This window comes from Ostrinia furnacalis, unplaced genomic scaffold (genome assembly GCF_004193835.3).
Source record: "Ostrinia furnacalis isolate ACB-3 unplaced genomic scaffold, ASM419383v2 OfSCF0312, whole genome shotgun sequence".
Lineage (NCBI taxonomy): Eukaryota > Metazoa > Arthropoda > Insecta > Lepidoptera > Crambidae > Ostrinia > Ostrinia furnacalis.
The window spans coordinates 176,160-185,148 of record NW_021130551.1 but is presented as its reverse complement, the minus strand read 5'-3'; positions in this window follow the sequence as shown (position 1 = coordinate 185,148).

Genomic DNA, 8,989 nt, shown 5'->3' with positions numbered 1-8,989 from the left:
ACAGCTGATAATTAAAAGGCTGGTTGCTTATTGTGAAAAGTATAGTTGTAGTTTACCTTGTTTTATACTGGCTAGAACAAATTTATTTATTTATACTTCAATGCCAAAATTTTAATATTAGGCGAACTTAATGCCATTAGGCATTCTCATCCAGTTTACCCGAATCTATTTAATTGAAGACTTTTAGTGACGTAGAATATTGGAAAAAATAACTACTCGTCTAGCAAATTCCTACGCAGTAGATTTGTGTCTAAATCCGAAGTTTTTAACTTATCTTTTTACTGTAAGTGATTTGGCACTAATTAAGGAAGACCAATTTTCTCGTATTTTTTTCTTGTAAACTGTTGAAACTGGTTTCAACAGACATATCCTTTACTTTATGTTTAACCTTTCATATATTTTAAGTATTCTTTGGTTAGCATTACTATTATTGATATTGCTTGTGAAATCCTCCAAATAACACATCAGAAATCAATAAACAACCAAAAACAAAGTTATGGAGTAACTTATCCATTTGTGACATACATTTTCCTACGGCTTCATAAATAAATCTGAGCTAAATATAAACGGGCCAAAGCGTGGGTGTAAGACGCGACATACCATCTTCCCACGACAAAACTTGGCTTTCTACTCAGTGACGTCAAACTTCCATAAAACGATGGATTTATTTTATTTTATCTTTGATGTATGAATGAAACAGTTAAAATGTATATTAATAACATTGTCTCTAATAATAGTTACATACTCGTACAATCGTTCGTTCGTTTCAGCCAAATGACGTCCGCTGCGCGCTGCTGGACAAAGGCCTCCCCCAAGAATTTCCATAACGACCGGTCCTTTGCTGCCCGCATCCAGGTACTTTCCGCGACCTTCAACCAGGTCGTCGGTCAGCCACAATAGTTACAATGTAAGTAGGTAGGTATTATAATAACGGTGTCCCTAATAAAGAACTTGGAAGTCTGGAAGAGATTGCTTTGATTTACATAAACACGGGGAATTGACCCGATGTTATTGATTTATGGCTTGCCGGCGACGCCGCGTCTACCGCTGTCAGCGGCAGAAATCAGGGCTTAGTAATAAGAAAGGTAGAAAAAATGTTGGTTTGATTTTATAAGTAGTCTGTGAGTACGGTCATCGCTTAGCATAACTTTTCCTTCTGTGGTTCATGCACTTTATTAGGGAAATACTTGATTATTTCTTTTCTTTCGAAGTTTCATTCCTTATCGCATTTATTGTTTGCTACGTTTTATTCATTATGTTGATTTGGCTAGATATTGTGTAATTCAGATAATTGGTCGACTACTGTTGGAGGCGTTACTATAATGTAGCAGACAAACTTTTTACACTCCTACATTTGAGGAACGAATTACGAGGAAAACCTTTGAATATTCTATGTACGAGTATAAACAAAACATCTACCCACATCATAACAAAACCGGCCAACAGGTCACCCTAATAGTAAATCGACTGATTGATGTGCTTCTTCATTTGCTTAACTACTCGTAATAGCATGTTTAAGTTTATGTGATATAATTTTATACTTACTATAGTAATAATGTGTATTTCTAGAGCATCTAGATTGTAGGCCGTGCGTGATAGGTCGCCCATCAAAAAATACGTTTCCAGTAGCCTATTACATAATTTTCCCTCAGTGCTTGATGTTATTGGATGAGACATTAATGCAAATATACTGTCTACTTTAATTTAATATTATTTCAAGCACAGGAAGTATAGAGACAATAGATCTTGTGATCTACTAAAACTTTTCTTTGCCTTTTAATAAACAGGGTACAGTCACACCTCCTATTATAAAGGGTGACTTTTTCCGCTTGGCTGAAAGGTCGCTGGCAAAGAGATAAGCAGTAATTTTGGAAAATAGTAGGTATGTCTCTACATATTTTTGCTTGTACCTGCATGAAAAGTATATTTATGAACATGGACGCCAATGGCGAAGTTATGGAATGACAAAGTTACATTACGTTAATAGATTCTGTGGCAAAATTGGTTGTTATTAAATATGTATACTTATTTATTAAGTTGCATATAATAATATTTATGCTTGACATCAAATTGTGTACATAGTCAAGCAGGATCATTTATTGCTCCAAAATTTAAAGCACCTTTGACCTAAGATAGCTTTTTTTACTTCTTGAAAAGTACAGCCAAATACATTAATTAAACGATTTCAAGCATATCATATTACTCAAAGCCATTAAGTTTGATCAAAACTAAATAATAATGGGTACACGAGCGTTCCAAAACATTCATAAGAAACAGCCCAACAAGAGAATTCTAGAACATTCCCCCAAACAACCTTTAGGTGCTTAAAAAGTTTTTGAACCATAACATAAGCTATAACAAACTTTTGAAGTTCGTTTTCACTTTTGAAGGAATCGCGTGAGCCCGATGTAATAGCTAAATCAATAGAGCCGCCTCAGCCTCGTCGTAATAGGGTGAAAGTGAAAATACACTTTGAGATTTTAAATTCGATGTTATACAGGATAATATTATTATGTATATTCTATTTTGAAAGGACAACACCATTTTTATGTACCTAGATTTTGATTACAAACGATAATATTGTACTTATTATTAGTATTAGTTCAGTAAATACATTACATGTATGTAGTTACGTATCATACAGGGTGTAACAGGGGGGGTGGATCATCGTTAGTCAAACGATGGGGGACTTCAATACCTATCGATATAACCCCCATGTATGTTCCGCGATTTTCAATGGTTCCAAAGTTATTGGGTTTTTTGTGAAATTTAAGTATAAACTAAGCAAGTTAGTGATCAGACAATGCGTGCAGGTACAAAATTTACAAACAGATTAATAAAAACTTCATTATTTTATTTTGTAATGAAAATAATTGTTATTATGTTTACTTTATGGAATGAAAATAGAATGTAAATACATTTGTAATCATATTACTGTTTCTTAGAAAGCGAGATATTATTTCGTAGTAAGTATTAGTGCCAGTTAAACCTACGCGCGAACGCTACGACACCCGTAGTCCGTAGGCGGCTACGTGACTCGCCTACGCGCTACGTCGTGCCATAGCGTTTTCAATTTTGTCCTTTCGTAAAGAATTCTGTATTGGAAAATGGATTTTTAAATTGAAGCAAAATATATTTTATTTCTATATCTATTTTTTAATCTAATCTTTTCAGATTCACATCTAAAGAGGTCATTTATGAATCAAAATTAACCTAATGTTAGTATGTGCTCGTTGTACAAGATAAAATAAAATATTTGTGAACGGGGATAAGTATTTTAATTTTAAAAAAATAAACTACGAATATAACAACAACAATTTTTTGTTCCAATTGGATGGTAAAAAATAAATAAAATGCATTTCTTGCCTTTGCAATGCTGAAAAATCACTTTTCTACTCAACCAAGCTTTATTCAATATACCTTATTCAAATATCAAAAATACATCATATTTTCATCTTAGGACCTAACTGAAGGCTGAAACTCCCAAAGCGGGGCTTCTACGTGAGTCGCCTGCGAATTACCCCCTTTCCCCATTTCCCTGCCTCCCTAAAACACCTCCGCATCCACTAAAAGACTTCGCAAGCTTATTATGAATACGGGGTAATAAAAATCTGCCTGCTAGATGCCTGGCATAGTTATGAGCCTATGAGTTATACTGAGGTGTTCGTCGCGGTTGTTAGGTCCGAGATAGATGATAATGAGAGCACGTGTACTTATAGCCTTATGATGACCTTGACCCAAGTGTTGCGCAATGGTTTATATTTGGTAGCTTTAGCTTTATAGACTAAACAGTTTTGTTGCGAAATAGCTTCTGTTACAACTAGATAAGATACCACAGAGTTGCTTGAGGTGCTTTCGTGTGTATTTTGGGAAAAGATGAGATGTTTTTGATTAATGTACTACCTACTTATTTCTAAACTTCAGCGTAGGGTAACATCAAGCTCTATAGGAACATATCATGTTCCGTGTTACCCTTTTACGAACCAAACGTCGTACATTTTACCTGTATTGTAACCACTGTGTTATATTATTATTGTTATTGTAGAAAGTTACATTACATAGAAATTCTCTAGTCTATATTTATCTTAAACCAATCATTACCTATCTGTTTACGAATAAAATATTCTATTGTACATAAATATTAAACGACACGATCCGATTATATGGCAAGTACGGTACGGCTAGCACGAAAAACTTTCGAGTTCAAATCGTTTGCGTACTCGAATCGCCATCAAAAGATTAAGTAAGAAAACTACAACAGCGCCCTTGTGAACGTGTCGTAAAGTGAACTTAATATGAGATGTGGTTGCACGAAACTTATTTTGAGAATCAGTTTTTGTATGAAAAATTAAACAGCGCCCCCTATATTATAGCCGCCCGTACAGAATTGTCACGTTATTGTTTAATTCGAAGACTGAGTATCGAATTTTATCGAGTACGCAAACGATTCGAAGACGAAAGTTGTTCATGCTAGAGGTACAGTACCTCTAGTAGGAAAAACTTTCGAGTTCGTTTCGTTGCGTATTCAAAGTGTCATCGAAAAATTTTGTATGAAAAATTAAACAGCGCCCCCTAGGGCGGCTATAATATAGGGGGCGCTGTTTAATTTTTCATACAAAATTTTTCGATGACACTTTGAATACGCAACGAAACGAACTCGAAAGTTTTTCCTACTAGAGGTACTGTATTGTACCTTTCGTAAGTACGTGAAATTACATAGAAATGCTGTAGTTTATATTCACCTTAAAACAGTCATTACCTGTCTGTTTACGAATAAATATTCTATTATACATAAAGATTATAGGTACGACACGATCCGATTTATATGGCAAGTACGGATTTATTGATTTCTCTCGGCAGCGAATCCATCATGTATGGTAAAATTAGCGATTCATGCTTTCCTTGGAGAGCGTGCTATAAGTGAGTTGCCAAGGACGAGGCAAGGGTTATTGTGTTTTTATTGTCCTGCATTTGATGGCCTGCTTGGCAAGCTGAAGCTTTAGGTCAGTGGGATAAGGACGTTTTTACGTTGCTGCGACGATAGTGAAAGAATATCTTGTCTATGCGTCAAGTCATAATTAACTGCTAAGAGCTGATCGTCTTTGGGTAATCGAGCAATGCTAGTTCTCTTTTTCTAATCGTATCATACCTACAGAGAAAATGTCCAACAAGTTCTTAGAAAATAAATTAATTCATTAACAACAATGCTTCTAAAAGCAAATTAGCAAAGTGTCAATTTCGCGAATGATGTCGTCATTTCTAGGAAAGTAATTTAATTCCTAATAGCTTACAAATTATGAAATGCCAAGGACAAAAAGTGTAATAAATAAGTTCCAACAGCAAGTTAACATAAAAGTAGCGCTGGTGCCGCTCCATCATATTAATATTCCGAGGCAGGCGACGGCTCCTGACTCACCAGTCGGGCTAGAAATTATTCATTTGTTGAAACACTATACAGGGTGACTTTGCAATCAGTATCCAGTTGTTTTTAAAAAGCTCTATAGCACGATTTAACAATACAACTTAATCTTAATTTTATTTATCGTGGTATTTTTCGCGAAAAAAATATCGAAAATCTAATTCACGGGTATCTTAATTTTTAAAGGTTATGGCTTATTTTCGCGTACCATTATGTCTATTAGGCATTTCAGTTAATTAAGTTTACGTATTTTTCTGTGAACCAATGACAAAAACCAAAGTGTGCCAATTTTGAAAACGCGTACAGCGGATAAAAATAATTATTTATGAAAAAAAATCGATTACTGATTCTGAGTGGCTTCTAAAAATTTGGATACTGATTGCATAGTCACCCTGTATTCTTTTGAGAGGTTATTAAATTAAAGTAAAAGCCTCCGGGCAGAGGAGAACGAGTGAATAGATCTCCTGGGAAAGCTCCAACGTAGATAACATCTGTCCTCCTTGAAAGTGTGACCAGAGGAAGACCATTTGTTATAATTGAATGGTGAAAGAATTTTTAAAATGCAATTGATTTTACACAAGTGTTTCAAAGTATTTTTGTTCTTCTCTAAACGTAATAGTACTTCAAAAACGTGGTTACAATGTACGTAATAATTGTTATTGTTTACACTTAAATGACATACACATACCCAAGCGAATAGCCTCTATTAGTGAATATTAAATTGTTTGTGATCGACGTAATAGCGGCAAGCAGGCTTGTTCCCATATGTAATATTCATGTAAAGGTGTATTCATACTGGGGTTGATTTATCAAGTTAGCGGAATAATTACCTAATGCAGTCGGCATTCGAGTCAAGACATAATTCTACGTCTATGATTTATCAAAAATGAAAGGAACACCATTTTATTCTGTGGAGCATCTGAACTAGTACCTACTGTGTCGGCTTATATGGCTCTTAGGTCCGTTACGCAGTTAAAGCGTTCATTGCGTGTTCGGAAAACCTTTGCTAGTGTAAATGCACCCTAAGCTTCCCCCAAAATGCTTGATTACGTGTAGCGCATACTTACTGTGTACAAAATTAATACGACATTCGACAGCCTTAATAACAGTGTTTAGCGTGGGGTAACAACTAACATTGATTTGCCTGAAGTGCGTTTCATAACAGGTTTTTACTTTGATAAATGTATGATAAAAATCTTTAGTCTACTCTGTTATGAAAAACACATTACACAAACTACAACACCAAGCTAACATCGTTCCTTGTCATTCGAGTTAAGCGCAAAATAAAACAACTTTTGTGGGATAACATTTATTATGCTGGCATTCGTTTGACAAACAGCTGACTGGCGCGACTCTTGGGAAGGGGAAATATGAAAGTAAAGCGGGTAAGCTGGCAGCCAGGGGAAAACAAACCCAAATGAAAGAGCTCCAAAAATAGATTTGACTGGACTTCGCACCGCTTCGTCTAGCCACTTTTTGCTCGCTTTATACCACATAAAGGCAGCATTTGCGGCTTCGTTTTGTCCAAATAAGATTTTACGGTTTTGCTTTGCTTTCATGCCACAGCTTATTACGTGCTAGTGGTTTGTTGGGAAGTCAATTATGCACTAAGTTTCAGTGCAACCAACTTTATTACAAAAATGTATGCAAAAACAGGCTTGTTTGTGTAAACATGAAGTGTTTTAGCAGTGGAACTTTGAAAAGCTCGCAATAGATCGATTGGTTGCGTGAAATAGTTTACGTAATCACATTCTTAACATCTGTTGCTTGTGACAAAGTCCAGTGAAGGGTGATAGAGCAAGACAAATGAGGATGAAACGGAAGCAGACACAGTGAGGAGATAGAGAAGACATACAGATGGTTGCTCTGTTCGTGGTCATTGTTGTCGTGAGTCGGCTGCGAACCGGAGCGCCGCAGCCGCCAGATGGCGTGGCGCGCCGCCACCAGCCGCGCGAATCCGTGCCGAGCCACTATCAAGCGCGCTACACGCGCATTCGCATCCTCGACGAACTCGCGACAACGACAAACAGTGCTCGCGCGCGACGGGACGGGAAAGGATCAACAAGTGGACACGGGAACCAATTTCCAGGGCGGCTCTCACAAAATTAGACCCCGCACTCTTTAACAACTATTAAAAACGAGCAAAAAGCTAGCCTAACACGTATATCACAACCGAATATCACAATAAGCTGTGGCAAGCGAAGCTTCGTGGACGGCGGCTTACGTAACGCTAAACTTATCTAAGCGTGTAAAACGTGCAAAAACTTTATTGATCACAGAAAGAAGCCTTAACACTATGAGATTTTGAGGTGCCCGTTGGGGATATTATGTAACGGGGCCGCGTTTTGTGTGGAAATTGGTAGGAAGGGTTTTTCGTAACGGACATGCGCGCGGGCCGGGGGTCGGGCGAGCACTGCCGACCGCGGCCGGCGCGCCCTCCCCGCCCTCCCCGCGCCCCGCCAAGATGAGGCCCTACACGGTTGACATTCGTGCAGTTGTAAGCCTTATTATATCAGGACCGTCATTACGTCCTCGAGCCGTGCGGTGCGTTTCGAACGCGAGCCTATGAATCACAAGGATTTATGGTTTGGTAACGGGATCCCCGGGCCCCAACATAATATCTTTCCACCAATCAATCTGAGACCCCTCAATCAAGTCTTCAGGAGACGGGTATCTCCCAATTTTACGTGTGACCCATTGACCTGACCGGCTGACCCGATGTTTTTAGTTTCAGCGTAACAACGTAAAGTCTATAAATTACAAAGTACCTACTTACGTTATTCTAACGCGTTAAATGAATATGCTAACTAAACTTTCTCCGCAGTAAACATGTGAACCGAGAAACTTTGTCTTGTACTTATAATTGGAGGAAATGTTGTCCCAGGACAATACTCGTATGTTAGCAGATTAGATTGTTTTCCTTAGTGACAATACTCGAATAAGTAAGTCTCATGTTTGTAGACATTCGTAATTAGATCCGAGAAAATGTTAACCTTACTTTTGTGACTGAAAAAATGTTTGTTCATTTGTTATCTATCTTGATCTTTGTGACAAAATGATTGTGAGTAAAATAAATAAATCCGGCCCTTATTACAGCTGATATGTCGCCAACTGAAGGGTCGTAAACATAATGAGCGTCTTCGAATGACTCGCATAAAATTCCCATTTTCCTAACACTTTTTTATGAGACAAAAATCGTAACGACACCACAGGAACGAAGAAAACAAATTGTTTTTTGTTCCACATTATCTTCTCTTTTGTCTTTTCTACTTTGTAACTATTTTTAGATGACGGCTGTATAAAATTTTGAGACCATAATTAAAAAATGGATTAACATTACTTACCTTGTGCCTATGTAGTATGACTAAAATTTATTCATTACAAATGTACAATGTTCGTACATAAATTAATTGTATTGTAGAATGAGATCATTAATATAACTTTCAAAAACTTTTCAGGAATTTCCCAACCTTTTTCCAATCCCACATTATTTAACGCCATCTAGCGGCGAGTAGCTGAAACACGCTAACGCGCGCGGCAGTGCCTTTTTATTAGCGGCGCACAGTTAGA